This window comes from Talpa occidentalis, unplaced genomic scaffold (assembly GCF_014898055.3).
Source record: "Talpa occidentalis isolate TD23 unplaced genomic scaffold, MPIMG_talOcc4v2.1 talOcc4.6, whole genome shotgun sequence".
Lineage (NCBI taxonomy): Eukaryota > Metazoa > Chordata > Mammalia > Eulipotyphla > Talpidae > Talpa > Talpa occidentalis.
The window spans coordinates 18113297-18131564 of record NW_023604972.1 but is presented as its reverse complement, the minus strand read 5'-3'; the positions used below and the strand labels follow the sequence as shown (position 1 = coordinate 18131564).

General features: G+C 32.9%; 1 pseudogene; it reads right to left on the bottom strand.

The window, feature by feature from the left end:
- Positions 1 to 1159: 1159 nt before the first annotated feature.
- On the bottom strand, positions 1160 to 3601 carry LOC119261316 (tigger transposable element-derived protein 1-like; annotated as a pseudogene).
- Positions 3602 to 18268: the final 14667 nt, after the last annotated feature.

The following is an 18268-nucleotide window of genomic DNA, read 5'->3' as shown; positions in this document are numbered from 1 at the left end:
AAAAAAGTATAAAAGGGTATCATAAAATTCTTACTGTTATGACTGAAATCTGTTTCCATGTATGTAAATGGGAACACCATCACTGTTTTATAGAATAGATGAGGTAATTGGGCCTCCCAGGTGGCACAGCGGTTGAGCGTTGGGTTGCGAAGCTGCCCGCGGCCTCTGCGGCGCCGGTTCGATCCCCGGTGCTCCCCGGCCACCGGAGGAGGGTCCCACATGGCGCGCAGACCCCCCCTGCTGCCCGCTGCTCCCCTCAGCAGTGTCCTTCGGTCCTTCTGCCTGCTCTGCTCCCCGCTCTGGCTCTGGTGAATTCTCTCACCCTCCCGTGCTTCTGACTGTACCCAGTGCATGTATAAACAAAACAAACAAACAAACAAATAAATAAATAAAATATGCCTCTATTAAAAAAAAAATAAAAAAAAATAGATGAGGTAATTAAATAAAGGTATTTTATTTCATGTTCCTAATTTGTTTCCTCATTCCCTCCATTAAGTGAAATTTGGGTTCTTTCAAGGTGTAAGTAATTATTTTCCCCTCTCACATTAAGAGGGGAAACTGTTAATGAGAGTCTACTATGAACCAGTAAAAATGTCTTCTGAGTTCTAGAGTTTGCATTCTAGTTATTACAAATATTCCTCTGTTCTAATTTCATACAACTTTGGCAATCTGTGATTTTTCCATAAAGTCTTTCCTGTTAACATTGTCCTTTTAACAGAATGGAAAGGAGATCTAGAGACATTATAGATCTTCAGTCCATCACAGAGTATACTGATCTTGCTCTGGAAACTTGTTACCCAGTTTAATATTTGTTTTAAAACATTCATTAGATGAGTAATCTATGTTTAACTTTTCTTTGTGTAAATATGTAAGATGTGCTATTTCCCATTCCTGTCCTAAGAAACATTCTAGCAACCACTGCCATCCAAATGAGGCATATATATGCACAAATCAGAGATATTGCCAGTTCAGTTGCAGACCAGTGCAATAAGTGAATATCGCAATACACCAAGCCACAAATTTCTTGGTTTTCATAGAACACTAAAGAACATGTAAAAGTTGTGTTTCTGCTATACCCTATTATATTAAGTGTGCAATAGCATTATGTCTAAAAACAATGTATGTGTCATTATTTAAAAATAACTTATTGCAAAAAAATTTAACTGTAATCTGAGTTTTTAGTGAGTTATAATCTTTTTGCTGGTGGAGAGGCTTGCCTCTTTGTTGACGGATGCTGACTAATGAAGACGATGGCTGTTTGAAGTTTGGGGTGGCTGTAACAATTTATTAAAATAAGAAGACAATAAAGTTTCCCACTTCTATTGTTTCCTTCACAAAAGATTTCTCTGAGAAAGCAATGCTGCTTGATTTCATTTTACCCAAAGTGAAGCTTCTTTCAAAATTGCTATCAGTCATTTCAAATCCTGCTGCTACTTTGACAACTAAGTTTATGTAATTTAAGTCTTTTGTTATCATTGAAAAAATGTTCAAAGTATCTTCAGCAAGGGTAGATTCCATTTCAAGAAACCAGTTTCTTTGCTCATCCATAAGAAGCAACTCCTCATCCTTTAAAATTTTATCACAAAATTGCAACAATTCAGTCAGATCTCGAGGTTCCACTTCTAAATCTAATTCTCTTGTTATTTCTACCACATCTGCAGTGATTTCTTCCTCTGATGTTTTGAACCCCTCAGATTGATCCATTAGGGTTGGAATCAAGACTTCCCAAATAGCTGTTAATGCTATTTTGACCTCCTCCCATGAATAATGAATGTTTTTACAGGCATCTGGAATAGAGAAATCTTTCCAAAAGGTTTTCAATTTGCTCAGAACCATCAGAGGAATCTCTGTGTTTGGCAGTTACAGTCTTATGCAATCTATTTCTTAAGCAATGAGACTTGAGAATTCTAAATTCCTTCTTAATCCATGATCTGCAAAATAGATAATGTGTTAGCAGGGTAGATAAAAACACTAATCTATGTTTATCAGAAGATCTCAACAGTGGACCTAAAATTTTTAGTCAATAATGTTGTAAATAGATAAGTTTTCATCAAGTTTTTGGTTTGATTTTTAGGGAATTGGCAGAGTAGATTTAACACTAGGCCCTAGAATTTTCAGAATGATCAATAAGCATTGGCTTTAATGTAAAGTAAGAGCCACATTAGTTCTTAATGAGAAAAATCAGTGTGCTGATTTTTTCTCAAGCTATGAATGTCCTAGATGGCATCTTCTTTTCATGTAACACTGTCTCATCTACATTGAAAATATGTTTTTAGTGTAGTAACCTTAATTAGCTAGATCTTCTAGTCTGCTTGCTAGTTTCTATATCATAACTTGTGTCTTCACCTTTCAATTTTATGTAATGAGATGGCTTCTTTTCCTAATAAAATATACTTTTGTTAGTTTCAAACTTTTCTTCTGTAGCTTCTTCATTCCTTTCAAGCTTCATAGAAATTAAGAGTTAGGGTCTTTTTCTGAATTAGGCTTTAGCTTAAGGGAATACTATGGCTGTTTTTGTTTTTGTTTTTGTTTTTTCAGTTGAGTAACATTGCATTATAACATTGTTTTAGTTTCATGTGTGCATTATTGAAAATCAACAAGTGTATATACTACATTAAGTTGAACAGTATAAGTTCAATTGATCTATTCAGATCCCTAAAACATTTTCCTTTTCATTATGAGGGCTGCTTCTTTTTCTTATCTCATGTGTTCACCTGAATAACACTTTGTTTCCTTCAAGATTTTTGTTTTCCTTTGCATCTAAAACTTGATGGTGTGACTCAAAAGGCTTAGTTCTCAACCTATGTGTACTTTAAATATAATTCTGCACTAAGCCTAATCATTCCTATCTTTTGAATAAAAGTGGGAGAAATATGACTTTCTCTTGCCCATGAACATTGAGAGGTCACTTTGGTTTATTAATTGATCTAATCCCAATATTGTTCTGTTTCAGTGAACAGACAGGTCTGAAGAGCAGCAAAGAGATTAGGGAATGGTCAACCAATGGAGGAGTCAGAACACACATTTAGCAATTGAATAGACCACTTTTTTTTTTTTGCATTGAAGAAATATATGTACTAAAATTAACACTAATATCTCATTGCTATATAAAGAAAATCAAATACATATATTAACTCAATAGAAATTCCCTCAAAACTAAATATTATCTTAGTTTTTTTTTTTTTTTTAGATTTATTTATTTATTAATACAAGCAGTGGGTTCAGTCAGAAGCGCTGGAGGGCGAGAGAATTCACCAGAGCCAGAGCGGGGAACAGAACAGGAAGACGGATGATATGCACTGCTGAGGGGAGCAGCGGGCACGGCAGGAGAGGTCTTTTGTGCCATGTGGGACCCCCACCGGCGGCTGGGGATCAAACTGGCACTGCAGAGGCTGCTGGCAGCTTGTCAGCCCAGCGCTCAACCACTACGCCACCAGGGGAGGCCCTTATCTTAGTTTTTAATGTCTCATAGCTCCACCTACATTGCTCCGTCTTAACAATCATTACTGTTTGGAAATTTACATAGATTTGTTTCATTGTTTGATCAATGTGCTCTATTACTTACCCACAAGAGATGTAAACCTGGAAAGGGCAGAGGCATTATTGTTCATTCTTGTTTACTGCAAACAGACTTCTAACACATAGCATTATGTATAACACACAGTAGATAATGAATATTTGTTGAATGGATAACTGAATAAATCTGCTTGATTTTAAATTCTGTAAGGGTGAGGACTTTGTTTAATTTTTTCAGTAAAATATGTACAGTAGCTGACACTGTACTTGGATCATAGCTAAATAAAGAGGAAGGAAGAAAAGAAAAAAGGGTTGGAAAAAGGAAGACAAGTAGGAAGAAAAAGTTGTGGAATAAAAGACCACAGAGAATCTTAAGATATATATATATATCTTCCTTGGTGTTCATGAGAAATACAAAGTAAATTCTAAAATATATACCTTATCCATATTATTCTATATAAACACAATATGAGGTAAAATTTAGGACTACTTAGATAAATTGGAAAAGATGCAAATTATAAAATTATCTTTTAAATTTCCAATATTTATTCTTAATAGATAAAACTATATCCAGAAAATACCAGACAAAAACTACTTAGATGATATTCCTAGGGTTACCTATTAGTAAATGTTGAGCCCAGGCCTAAAAGTCATGTCTGTTAGATAATACTACATTTTTTTTTAGTAAACATTATTTAAAAACAGCTCTTGTAATACTTCTAATTCTAACTAAAATCAGGTATAAATTATTATTTGTTAGAGGTAAAATCTGGACAAATGAGAATAAATCATATCACAGATTAACTGGAGGTTAAATTTATATGTTAATTATCAATCATTCCATTTAACAAATATTAATTGAGCACATACTTTGTATGAATCTTTTTTTAAAAGATTTTATTTATATTTGCATGGAAGAGCTCAGGTGTAGGCCAGAAGTGCAGGGGTGAGAGAGTACACCAGAGACAGAGTGGGGAGCAGAGCAGGTGGATTTTAACTAAAATACACTGCTAAGGGGAGCAGCTGGCAAGACAGGAGAGGTCTGCTGTGCCATATATGGATTAGCTCCCTAACTGGAACTGAAACTCAGCCCACAGAAATGATAGCGCTGAGACTTACCCCATAGGTCACAAGGGAGGCCCACTTCCTATGATTCTTAAGTGGGAAATCTTAATGAACAGAGCAGATAAAAATTCCAGTGATCATTTAGATGATAATTTCATAGGAGAATCAAATATAAAATCAAATATTATAAGTATTTAACAAGCATTCAACAAAAAGAATAAACATGTTTCCTCTTTCTCTCAATATCTGTCTCTCTCTGACTCTCTCTGGGTGCTTCTGTCTCTGTCTGTCTCTCTTTCTCTCTCTCTTTCACACACACACATACACATACATTCACCATTTCCTTGTAACCTTCATTCTCCATCTCCTGCTACTCAAAAGTAAACAATACAAAAATCATTAAATGCTAAATGCAGATCTGTGCATGCTTTATGTGTTTATAGAAACCTCAAGTCATTGCAAGAATATGATAAGCTTTTCAAATTAATATTGTAGTCACTAGTGAAAAAAGGCAGATTAGTCATTTGGATTTCTACTTATTGCTAAAGGCTTTTTGATTTTAAAAGTAAATTTTATTTACACAGTGAAATTATACCCTTTTGGTATAGTAGATTGCAAGTCTTGAAAAAAAATCTATGGCATGGAAACCACTTAGTTAAGCTAGAAACTTTTTCATTACTCCACCCCCCCATACCCCTTATGTCCCATAGTAGTCAACTCTTTCCCCCAAACCTCTGGCAATCACTGATCTGCTTTAGTGTATGTATTTGTCTTTACAAGATTGTGATACAAATTGAATAATACATGTGAAATTATACATGTGGGTATTCAACAAATATGGGTTATTATTGTCATTTATCACTGAACTTAAGATGAAGATAGTTATAATTATTTTTTTTATTTAATTTAGCACTCACAAAGAAAATTAAACTTTAGTATACTGCTTTCTTGTCAGTGATAAGATGTGTGTCCATAATATTCAGATGCAAAAAAAAAAGTGATTTTGAATCCTTTAGATAATAGTTATTGTTATTAATTCTCACATTAAAGTAATCATTCTGTGTACATTCTCCATATTATCACAACCGAAAAGTTCACATCATCATCTTCACTTAAGGTCAAAGATGCACCTGACTCCTTTTAATTGATAAATATTAACTGAAGTATGAATCAATCACAATTTATTCAACAATTCCTATATTGATATTTAAATTCTTTGCATTTTTTTTCTGCTAGAATCCATGCTGCATTCAAAATAATTGCCAAGATATTCATACTTCCTATTGTCTTTATTTCTAGAAAAAATTATTACTATGCCAGGGAGTATAGTGCAAGGTTATAGATACTTTATTTTTTTCCATAGAAACTTCTAGTTTATTTTCAAAAATACTTCAGCAATTAATACACCCAGCTAGAATGTCAGAAACAAGCTTTTTTCCCTCAATTTGCATTGGATGTAGTTCCTTTTAAAATTGTTTTGAAAAATAGTTTTTCAGCTACTACTGAATTGCAACTTGCTATTGATTCTAAGGAAAAGACTTAAAAGTAGTGAGGAATTATTTACTGAGATTATTCATGGCAACTGAGGGAGTAAGAAAAAATAGGAAACAAAGACAATATCAAGACTATAATACTAAAGAGCAGAAAAATCTGTACCTCACTGTACCTCAACATTTAATTGAGATATACTAACCCAACATTTAATTGAGATATAGTAACCCAAATTACTTTGATTTTGGTAAGGAGTAAACAATATATACACAGTATTCCTTAAATCTGGAAACTTTCGGGATTCTAAAACATTATAAATACTTATAAACATAAGATTTATTTTAGTTTTAATGATGTTCTAGTCTTCCAATTCAATTTCATCTAAATACTAAATAAACCAGAATTGCAAAATGTTTTATAAATTTAGTTTGTGCAAGCTTGCATTAAAAAATGCACACACAATAATTTCCTGAAAAGTTTATTTCTTCCCATCTGTCCTCATTTAAATCTATTTACGTTTTGAGATTCACTACTATCTTTTCCATGAAGGCAAAACTCTAATCCATCTGCGTGAAACAGATGACAACTTATATTAAATAGTCAACAGCTATTTTAGTGCAATGCACTAGGAGGATTTTATCTGAATATTTAGTATTTGTGAGGTTACTGTCAACTCCAACTCTTATTAGGCAGTTTAGGGAGAGATAGAGCTCTCATATCTACTTGTCTGCTGCTTCTGAAATATTTCTCAACAATTATTGTGCTTTAGGAAAACAAATGGTGTTTTTAAAAACTGCCATTTTTCCATGACTCTATTTAGAGACTTTTTGACAACACTTAAAATATACTCACATGTACCACTTGACAATCATGGCTGATAGAAACTGTGAGTGGAAGTGAATCTAAGAGTGTGAAGACAGAGGAATCAACAAAATCTCATATGTGAAATAAGAGATCTGTATAGAGTCAAATTTTGTGAAAATGAGGATCTCACAGCTATTTTAAAGTCTTCATAAAGACTTATGAGAAATTAATAAAGAAAATTAAGTTTGCATTTTATATGTGGTGTCAATATAGGGTGAATGGCATATGATGTAATTTATTCCATATAAAAAATTCCATATTAGGAAATTTCCTAATGTACTGGCAAAAAGAGGGGCAGGCCTGAGAGAGAGTGGGGGAAGGGAGAAGGAAGAAAGAAAAAGAAGGAAAGTAGAAAGGAGGAAGTAAAGGAAGAGAGAAATATTCTTGCATAATTTCTTGAGAAAATTCACCTATCATTCATCCATGGTCAGAAATAATCATTATTAGTCTTTTAATGACAGATGCCTCATGAAAAACAGCAGAGAAGCCAGCATTTGGCACACATCTCATTAGCAAAATATCAGTGAGTATAAAGTCAAAACATGCTGTTAGTCAAGGAAAACTATTATAGATTCACATGTTTTCTAGCTGTTGAAAAACTGACAACACTACAAAGATTTTGTTGATATTTAATTATTTGGGACTAGATAGTTAAACTATTCATGAGGAAATAAAAATTTATGAAATATACATTCTTGAGGCAATTGAACACTTGTTTTAAAAAGATGACTATAAAAAGAATATTACTTTTGTATGCTTTCATTGTTGATACATTCTTATTATAGGTAAATATATAACAATTGTAAAAAGTTAGTACTTTTACTTTAAATTTTGAATTTTAAATTAAAAATGAAGGTGAGATTTGGTTTAAAATAATAATCAGCCATGTGGTCATCATTTTTTATGTCTTTTTTACTGAGTATGTATTGTAACTTTAATTTTATGTCTTGTAATTTTAATATTTAACTCTGTTTATGTGCCATTAAGCTAACTCTTCATTTGTGCAACAGATTTATGATATTTTAAGAAACATAAATTCATAATAATTATTAATATCTGGGTAGGAAAATTCATTTCATTCTTTTCCCCCAAAATTTCATTCTTACATTTCCAACAGGTATTTTCAATAAATTTATATATTCTAAAAGTGTAGTGTAAGGATACTTATTTTGTATTAATATGTGCAAACTGTCTCCATTTTTTTTTAAGATTGATTGATTGATTGATTGATTTATACAAGCAGTGGGTACAGTGAGAAGCGTGGGAAGGTGAGAGAATTCACCAGAGCCAGACCAGGGAAAAGAACAGGCAGACTGACAAAATATACACTGCTGAGGGGAGCAGCGGGCACATCAGGAGAGGTCTGCGCGCCATGTGGGACCCTTGCCGGTGGCCGGGGATCGAACTGGTGCTACAGAGGCTGCAGGCCGCTTCGCAGCCCAGCGCTCAACCACTGTGCCACCAGGGGAGGCCCAACTGTCTTTATTTTTTAACAAATAATATAACATATAATATATAAAACATTTTATAAACACACACAATAATGTTTTAAAAATTTCCCAAGACTCTTCTCTTTTCTCTTTCCCTTTTTAATTTCTAGAATATATGGCTTTTTCCCTTATGTCATTTTAAACATGTGACTATATTATGTCTTATGCTTTTAATTTTATTATTTGCTATTTATTTTTAAAATATTTTTAATTCAAGAAAATTCTAATAATTGAAATTCTTTTTTTGTATAGAAATATTATAGGTTGTGGTCAGATTTCATATGTGCTTCAACTTCTTATTTACTTCATTTAATTTCTTACTTGAACCAATGGACTTTAAGCCTTTAAAAAATGTATGTATCTGATAAAGCTTTATCATGTGCTCCTTAATCCTTTCAAAACTAGATTCAAAACAATCTTACAGGAACACAAAGTTCTACTTGTATTTATAAAATTAAGCATGTTGGACATAGTATTCAAAACCTGCATACTTTTCCAACTTTTTCTGGATAGATGATTATTCAAATTCAGAAAGAGATATATCAATCAATAGTTTTATAGAACACCCCATATGTATCTAGAATTTTGTTCTATGGCTATGACTTGGGGAAAAGAAAATCAAATTCCATACAGAACAATGAGGAAAAAGAATTAAACCAAAATCTTTTCCTGGGTAGAGGCCCTGACTGACTAGATCCTATGCAAATTGCAAATCGCTGAATTCTTAGGTGCTACAGGATCCCCCCCAAAAAATAAAAATAAATAAAAAATAAAAAAATAAAAAATGTATGTAGAGTATTGCTAACTTAATTTGTACTATTAATTTTTAGGAATACTGTATTCTATTAAAATATAATATCAATGCAGTTTATGATTTTAGGTATTCATTGAAAATTTCTCTCCTGTTATCTAATCACTGTTTTTTTAAGGTATTATTATTTAGCAGATTTTCCCTGGAGATGTGAAATAAGATATATTATCCATTTTTATAATATCAAATCAGTTGTATTTATGTAGTTTCATGCTACCAGTATGAGAGTATATGTTTAAACACTATAAATGATTTACAAAAAAAGACCCCAAATTATAGAACTTTAGTATACTGAATAGAAATTTGAACTGTCATCTAGAACCATGCAAAGTTGAAAGTTAATTGTTGAGACTTTCATTGTAAAAGTGTCACTTATCCATATTTTTTAACATTATTTTTTCCTAAATTTCATCTTTATGGAAATGATGCCCTAATACCTCAGAAAGTGCTTTACTTGAATGGGAAGGTGGTATACTATGAACACAAAAGACATAGGTTCTAAATGCCTTAATTTTCAATTTACTGATTCTTCAAACTGTTTAAGATAATGTATGTTTAAGTGCCTTAAAAGAAATAGATAGCTCTAGATTTAAGCATGTATTGTGTCATTGAAAAATGAAAAAAAAAAAAAAAGAAAAATGAAATGGACAGATTTGTATTTATCACTGACAAAGCAGTGTTTAAATTTGATAGTTTCCCCTTTCAAATATTCTGTTTAATTTTATTACAAGTAAACAATTTGACTTCACTAACAGAAAAAAAAACCTACAATTAATTAAAATATTTAAAAAGTTCTCACTTGATGCTCTAATTATTGAAGATAAGCATCACATCTGAAATATTTAAATATAGGATACAAGGTAAAATTTCATATGACTGTTTCCTTTTCCCCAAACAACACTGTGAACTCTAGCCCATGCAAAACAAGTTGTGAGTAGGGAGATTGGCAAGTGACATTTTCCTCCATTAACTCTTCATTCTTCATTTCACTTTGTGTTACCCCCTTGGGCTGGAGTCCCAATATGAGACTTGTCACAATCTGTATCTGTCACCTCAAGTGAATGAACAACTTTCCAATATGTTTCTGACAGCTGGATTTCAACCATGTGGGAGGCTTTGGGAACACTCCCTTGATTGGCATTTCCAATATCCCTCTTCAGCTCCGTGGTGATTTTAATCTTGCTGAAGAACTCAGGTGTTCCAAGATAGATTTTGTTAACTATTCCAAAATTGATATTTTTTAACCTTGAAAAAAATTATTGGGGAAAGATACATTTTTTTCTAAAGCATATAATGTAAGCTCAGCATGAATGAGGTAGTAAATTTCATTCAAATCCCATTTTATAATTTGCTAATTCCTTTTAATAGATATGACACTTCTAAGACAATATATGCTGTTTTCAGGCTTAATGACATAATCTTGTGAGCTTACACATACTTATCAAATAGGCTAATATTATGTATAATTTAAAAATTAAATTTAAAGCAGAAAAGATAAGATTTTTGTAAAAATTGTTAATATTTTATTTCTTATTGTTCTGACATTAATAATTGTATGTGGCAAAATTTAAACACCTCAGCATTTAGTAATAATTAAATATGTTTTATATGAGTCTTACAGTACCTCACTTCTTAAAACATTTCCCCTATAACTTATGAGGAAATTGAACAATCTATATGCATACATATATATCATGTGTATGTTTAATTAGTAGTAAGAATTATAAATGATAATATCATGGCAAAGAGTGTTGACAGGGATTGAAAGGTCTTGAAACAGCATTCACACCATCTTGATTTATTTTATGAGGACAAGTTGTTTAAGGTTGACTTATAAATGTGCTATATAGGTTTTCTATAAACTCACCCTAAAGCATTTGATCATTATAAAAGATCATCAGCATCAGTCAACCCAATAAAATAAGTCATGACATATAAATATCACTTATATCCGTATTATTATTCATTTACAGTAAAGACATTCAGACAGATACATGTTAATCATTAAAGTGTGTAGTACATTCAAAAAAATACTACACAACTAATAAGTTCAACAAAAATATCAGTAGGAAGACCATTCATTATTTATATGTAACACAATAATATATTGGAGGACATCTATACTTTATTCATTAAGATCCAGCACTTTAGATAAAACTGAAACATTATTTTAAAAACAAATCAAAAAAGCAAATGAAGTGTGCTGGAAACAGGACACAGCCTATGGTTAAATAATAATACAAAATATTTTTTAAAAGTGTTTTTCAAGTGGTTTATATCATTTTAATAAAGTCAGTGTCAGAATATCGCTAATATCAGTAATATGAAGGAAGTGAAAGATGAGACAAAAGGAATTTATGATTTCCTTTGTAATATCAAAGATGACTCAGAAAAAATAGGATAGTATATTTTGTCTCTGTAATTTCCCTGTGACTATAATTAGACATAAGCACCATGTTGTCCTTCCTTTCTCTATAATGCTCATCACTCTAACCCTCCGGAAATGTCAGCAGTGACCAACAGACCTATAAAGCTCCTTCCAGTCAATTGATTCTATGACCTTTTAAAGACCAGACCTTAATGATTATAATAAAATCATTATTGAACCTTTATATAAGAAAAACTCTTCCCCATCCACATGCCCCACCTCCTTGATGTAATGGCAAGAACTGACTTTAATGAGTTATGTCCCTCATTTTAAACATAAACTTGTTTGAAGGACATTTTTCAAGATTTTAGCATAGTGTTCTCTTGTTTCATGTTTTGAGTTTTTCTCATTATATTTGTATACAGATATCAATTTCTCTAAATCTGTTTCAGAAATATTGTTCCTGACAATGAATACATGCACATAATTCTGACCTGCTGATGCTTTGATATTTATTATAAGTTTATTTAACAGCATAACATTTACAGTAAAATATTTTTAATAGGCTAGTCTAAATTAGCATTAGAAATGCAAGGTGGATGTTATTTTCAGGGTTGTCATTTTTTGACATCATTTCATAAGTTAACCTAGCATTCTTGAGTATTTTTTAAAATTTATTCATTTATGCAGACAGAAACTGGGGTACAGGCCAGAGGTGCGGGGAGTGAGAGCATTCACCAGAGACAGAGAGGGGAATAGAACAGGCAGACTGACTGAAATACACTGCTGGGGGGAGCAGCGGGAGAGACAGGAGAGGTCTGCTGGGCCATCTGGGTAGCTCCCTGGCTGGTCGGGGATACAACTCGTGCTACAGAGACTACAGATAGCTTCACAGTGCTGTGCTTAACCCCTTGACTGCCCAGCGAGGCCGTTGAGTATTTTTTGAATTGAAAGTTTAATGCAAGGGGTTAAGCACAGCACTGTGAAGCTATCTGTAGCCTCTGCAGTATGAGTTCGATCCCCGACCTGGCGTAGGAGCTACCCACATGGCCCAGCAGACCCCTCCTGTCTCTCCCTCTGCTCCCCCCAACAGTGTATTTCAGTCAGTCGGTCTGTTCTTCCCCACTCTGTCTCTGGTGAATCATCTCATGCCCTAAAACTCTGGACTGTAGCCCAGTTTTTGTCTGCATAATTTTTTTTTAAAAAAGAAAGATTAATGCAGTTAATATCACAATTGAGCCTTTTAATGAAGTGGGTCTGTTTCATGAGAATCTTCAGGCATTAGGGCTGCACCTTTATTACTACTGACCCCAACAGTAACACTGTCATTTCATCCACTGGGCAGTGTGGAGTCCTGACAATACTCTACAGGATAGTCCAAGGTTACACAAATGGCTTCTATGCACAGAAAGTAATAGGTAATTGGGCAAGATCTGGGCTGTGGCAGATAAAAAGAAGTAAAAGTGCTGACAGCTTCGAACACAACAGTGACAAACAACAGAAGGAAAAAGATCCCCATAAGGACATGAAAAATGTCAAAATAGCTTTCACACAATGGAGAACATATACCAGTAGTTTGCCCCTTTAAATTAATAAAATAAAATAAAAGTGAACTGGGTGTTTCAGTCTTCCAGACTTTTACTGTATTTTCATATGAAAAAGGCTTCACATTGTATTGTCAAAGCAGAATCCAAGCCTGAAAACAGAAGGCACTAAAACACTTGCTTCTAGACTATATTCAAGTCATTCTGATCCAGGCTCTTTTCTTTGTCTACACTTGGAATAGAAGCTTATTTAAAGAGTTCATAATTCTGATAGCTGACCTACTTTATATTTTTACTATACAATACCATGTGTGCGTGCATGTGTGCATTTGTGTAATAGTTGCAAAATATCTTTAAAAAATACAATGTCATATGTTGATGGGCTTTGGGTGAACTATGGGTCAGTACCCTATGGTGGATGGAAAGAATCCTAATGTTACAATTAAATGATAAACTAGTTAAATAAATTAAAATATTACAATATAAAAATAGTAGTTGGATGTGTGAATATCAATGCTGAATGGGATGTTAAAGAGCATCTAGTTAAAACCTCTCATTTCACAGATGATGAAGTGAAACAAATAAATAAAACTTTTGATTGCTTTCCACCCACCTGGATTATCTGAGTACTCTAAAATCTGCTGATGAACAACCTTGTTTCATCTGAAACCTTAATTCTCCCTTGCCATATTCACAATTACCAGGGATTAGGGTAAGGATTCTGGAGGGGTGTGGGGAGCATTATTCTGCCACTACACTGAATAGAAATCTTTCAAAATGATTTAGAATATGATTTCACAACTTCAAATTGTAAAGACCAGGGATGAAAATCAAGTATCTTTTATATGGAGATGCTTATTATGTTGGGTACTTCATTATTTTGATGGTTACATTAGGCTACTTCAATGTTCTTTACCCTTGTGATCAGTAGTTAAGTTTAATTTAATTTTCTAATTAAGTAAAATTAAATTAATTTCTTGGAGTTTGCCCTTGAGAATACATCCTTCAGTTTTCATAGTTATAATTCCTCAGGAAAGGAAGGCTTACAAATGCTTAAAGTCACAATTACCAGTACTCTTCCAAATTAATCTCTAAAGCATACAATTTAAAGGTTCATGCAGTATCATCTAATAAAATGTACAGGGGAAGGAAAGGAGAGAGAAAGTGATAAAAGGAAACTTGGCTTTTGTTTAAAGTAAATTTTCAGTCACATATTTTTCTCTCCGAAATACTGATTAAAGAAAAAAAGAAGAAAAAAAAAAAACAGATTTCAAGAAGAAAGAAAAGGAGGGAGAGAGTCAAGACAAGAAGAAGGAAGAGGAGTAGGAAAAATAGTATCTGTACTAATATTGTCAGAATCCCTTATGTTCAGTCCACTTTTCAGATACAGGGAATGTGATCTTTTAAATAATCAGAATTCTTGTATTCAGAAGCCACAAATTATTGTACAGCTCTTCATTACTTCCCTGGCTAACCCTACCCCCTCGTTTTATTCAATTTGTTTTGTCCTTTTTGTATGTACTATGAGGTCTTTGAGACTCTGGTTCACTTTTGAACTATTCAGGACTGATTTTTGTGATCCTAATTCCATTTGATGATGAAACATTTTATGTATATTATTTAAATCTCATACATTCATTCATTCACTCATTCACTCACTTTTCCTTTCTTCATCCATTAACCAAATAGTAACATAATGCTAATATGCTTTAAAATGAGAAGTATTAGAATTAATTAGGGTCAATATAAATAAAATATAGTTGCTATCACCGAGGATTTTATCACTTATTTGTAGAGATCCAACAAAAAACACAGCACACAATTTTTAAAACACAGTTAAAAATATGTGGACACTAGCGAATGTTTGCAAATGCCTAAACAAATGACCATTTTATGTTGAAGTTTTAGAGAGAATTCAAATTTCAAATATTATTACTGCTTTAAATTAAAAGTTCTTAGGATATGGACAAAAGACTAGGATTTTTCAATTTTTAGGTGGTAATTTACTAAAAGAAATCAAATCTAGACTCAAAAACATCCTAGCCTGTTATGATTCATGTTCCTTTTATTTATTGTCACAATTACCTATGTTCTAGTATAAGTATGCTGGAAATTGTCCACAACTAAATAATAAGGGACACCTCAATGTGAAAGACAAGTTAGCTTATCAGTTTCCTACTTCCTATAGGACGTTTCAGTTGGACAAAACTAAATGGACTTTTCCAATTACCTTTTAGGAAAAGCCCTATGGGTAGCAGATAGATACACGCTTAACACAAAGAACTGTCTTAAGAACTGATCCCACAGCTTTATAAGAACATGTCTTTTTGCATGTAAAATTTAGATGCTTTTGATAGAAACCCTTGATTTATAAAAGATATGAAAAATGTATTATAACATCTGCATGCAAGTCAGGTACATATTCCTTCTGGGACAATGAACTAACCAAATGGAGTCTGATTCAATGAACTAAAAGAGCATTGATATTTCCACCACTTAAAGTAATTGGATTTTATCTTTCTAAGGCAAGTCACATTTTAAAGGAATATTGTTGACTTTCTCCTGACCCCACCTACTTCTTTTTTTCATAATACAATACATTTCTGAGGTACTGAAAATTTATAGCAAAATTGTGCATGAAAGAAACAGAGCTTTAAAGGAAAACAGCAGGCAACAAACATGTTTGAAGATGTAATAGCTAGGAAACACTGCCCTATTGTATTTCACTTGTACAATAAATTGTGCCATTAAGATGTATAACTACAACAAAAAGATTTTTAAATTATTATAGGATGAATTGGAGCATATTTTAAAAGAAATAATTATACTTCATAAGCCACCTGTTTATACTAAGGCTATTAGCATTTAAACTATATGCATTTTGTTTCTTAATAAATCTCAAGAAAAACCATCCCTCTTTAAACAAGCTGTTAAAGTTAAAAGAGAAAGCCTAAACATATTGTTACCTTAATCTATGCGCTTCTAAAATACTTTTTGTTTTGTTTTGTTTTGTTTTTATTAATAGAAAATTCATAGTTTTCATTTCATTTCATTTTCATAGACTTTTCCAGAATTAGAGAAATTATGCATATTGAGAGACATTGGAAATAAAAATTTTGGATTATTTTATAAGGTTACAAAATTTCAAATTATGAAGACAACAGTCTCCATAAAAGATGACCACCAGGGCCTCCCTGATGGCACAAGAGGTTAAGCACAGCACTATGAAGAAATCCGCAGCCTCTGAAGCATGAGTTCAATCCCTGGCCGGCCAAGGAGAAACCCACATGGTTAGGCAGACCTCTCCCGTCTTGCCCACTGCTCCCCTTAGCAGTGTATTTTGGTCAGTCTGCCTGCTCTGTTCCCCACTCTTTCTCTGGTGGATCCTCTCACCCCCCGCATCTCTGGCCTGTGCCCCAGCTCTTATATGCATAAATAGATAAATCTTTAAAAAAAAAAAAAAGACCACCAGTTTCAAGTATATTTAAAGCTCAATATATATTTTTTTAATTAAACTGAATATAATGAGGATCAATTCATTCAATTTATTCACTCTGAATACTGGTATTTTCCATAAAAATAGGTAAGTATAAAGTCAAAGAAATTATTTCATTAGTCACTTTGCTCTCACATTAAAACTGGATCATTTTAAGTTGTTTTTTGGGGAGTGATTAGCAGGATAATTTGTTCATTAATGTGCTACATGGACTAAATTCGAAGCTGGTCACAGAAGGCCTTGAGGTGTGACTTCCTATACAGAATAGCTAGTTCAGACCATCATCTGAATAGACCTTTACACAATAGTTGAACCAGATTCTAAACACAAGAATCTGGGCAGAATCAGCTCCTATCCCTGGAAGCCTGAATTTCTGTTAAATGCAGCAATTACGTTCTGAAGGCAAAATTCCTGAAACAAGCAACAAACAAACAAAAAAATGAAGCACTTGCTCATACAAAGTCCTCCAAGAAAATCGTCAGAGGTCTCACAGATAACTAGCAGAAATGATCTGAGTGTTCCTACACATCACATTATGAATAAGAAAAATGTTTTCAGCATCCTGGCTGTGATTCTGCCTGCTCTTGTTTGTTCTGATGCAATGGATACGCCATTCAGAGAATAATGATTTTGTTAAGGCAGCTTGCTGCCCTTACAGATGGGGGCAGAAGACACTCTTTTTCTCCACTTATTATGTAAAGTGCCATATTAAGAAATGCTTCCCTCCTTCAGAGTGGAAGAGAGGACAATGGAGTACTGGACCATTACCTTGTTTCAACTTGACCCTCATTACACTCAAATAAATATTCATGAATCCTCTTCAACTATTGGGTTATAACTAGGACAAAAAATGTATCTGAAATAAGAAACTATAGTTCGTAAACTTAGAAAGGAAAAATCTTACTAATTTGTCATCTGTCCATACATATGTATATGTACATACATATATATGTATATATGTATATATGTACATACATATGTACGTATGGCTCAATATTAACACTTTTTACAAAAATTCAAAAATAAAATCATTTATTGAAAACTTAAATTTATTATTTTTAATTGTTTTAACAAGATAACAAAGGTTGGTAATTGCCATTGGCTCCATTTTATAATACTGAATATTTAACAGAGAACCAAAATATTGCAACAGAAGAATAAATAAAACAGAAAAATAAATGAAATAGGTATCCTTCAATGCTATAATAAATTCAACCTCACATCCCCTAGTACATAAAACCATCATGTTACTCTTCTCTATTGTCAAACTTCTTAATCAGCTTGACCATGGATCTCCATGGTTCATCTGTCGATAGAGAAACTCAGTGGGGAATGCTGGGGGTTTGTTTAGACCTTTCAGGGGAGTGAATATGTTAATGATCTAAGGGAATAACTGAGTGTTCTAAGGTTTGCCATAATGGTTAACTGAGGCACAAATCTTTTTTTCCCTGAGTGTATTTTGTGTTTGTGCTTTCAACAGAACTTATTAATAAAAAGACACAGGGAAGAACCAACAGAAAGGAATGTAAAATGTGCTAAGTGTTGGAATCAACTTAGCAAGAGGAAGGAATTAAATGGAAAACTGGTGTGGTTGAAGTCTTGTGAATGAATGGTGTGAGCCAT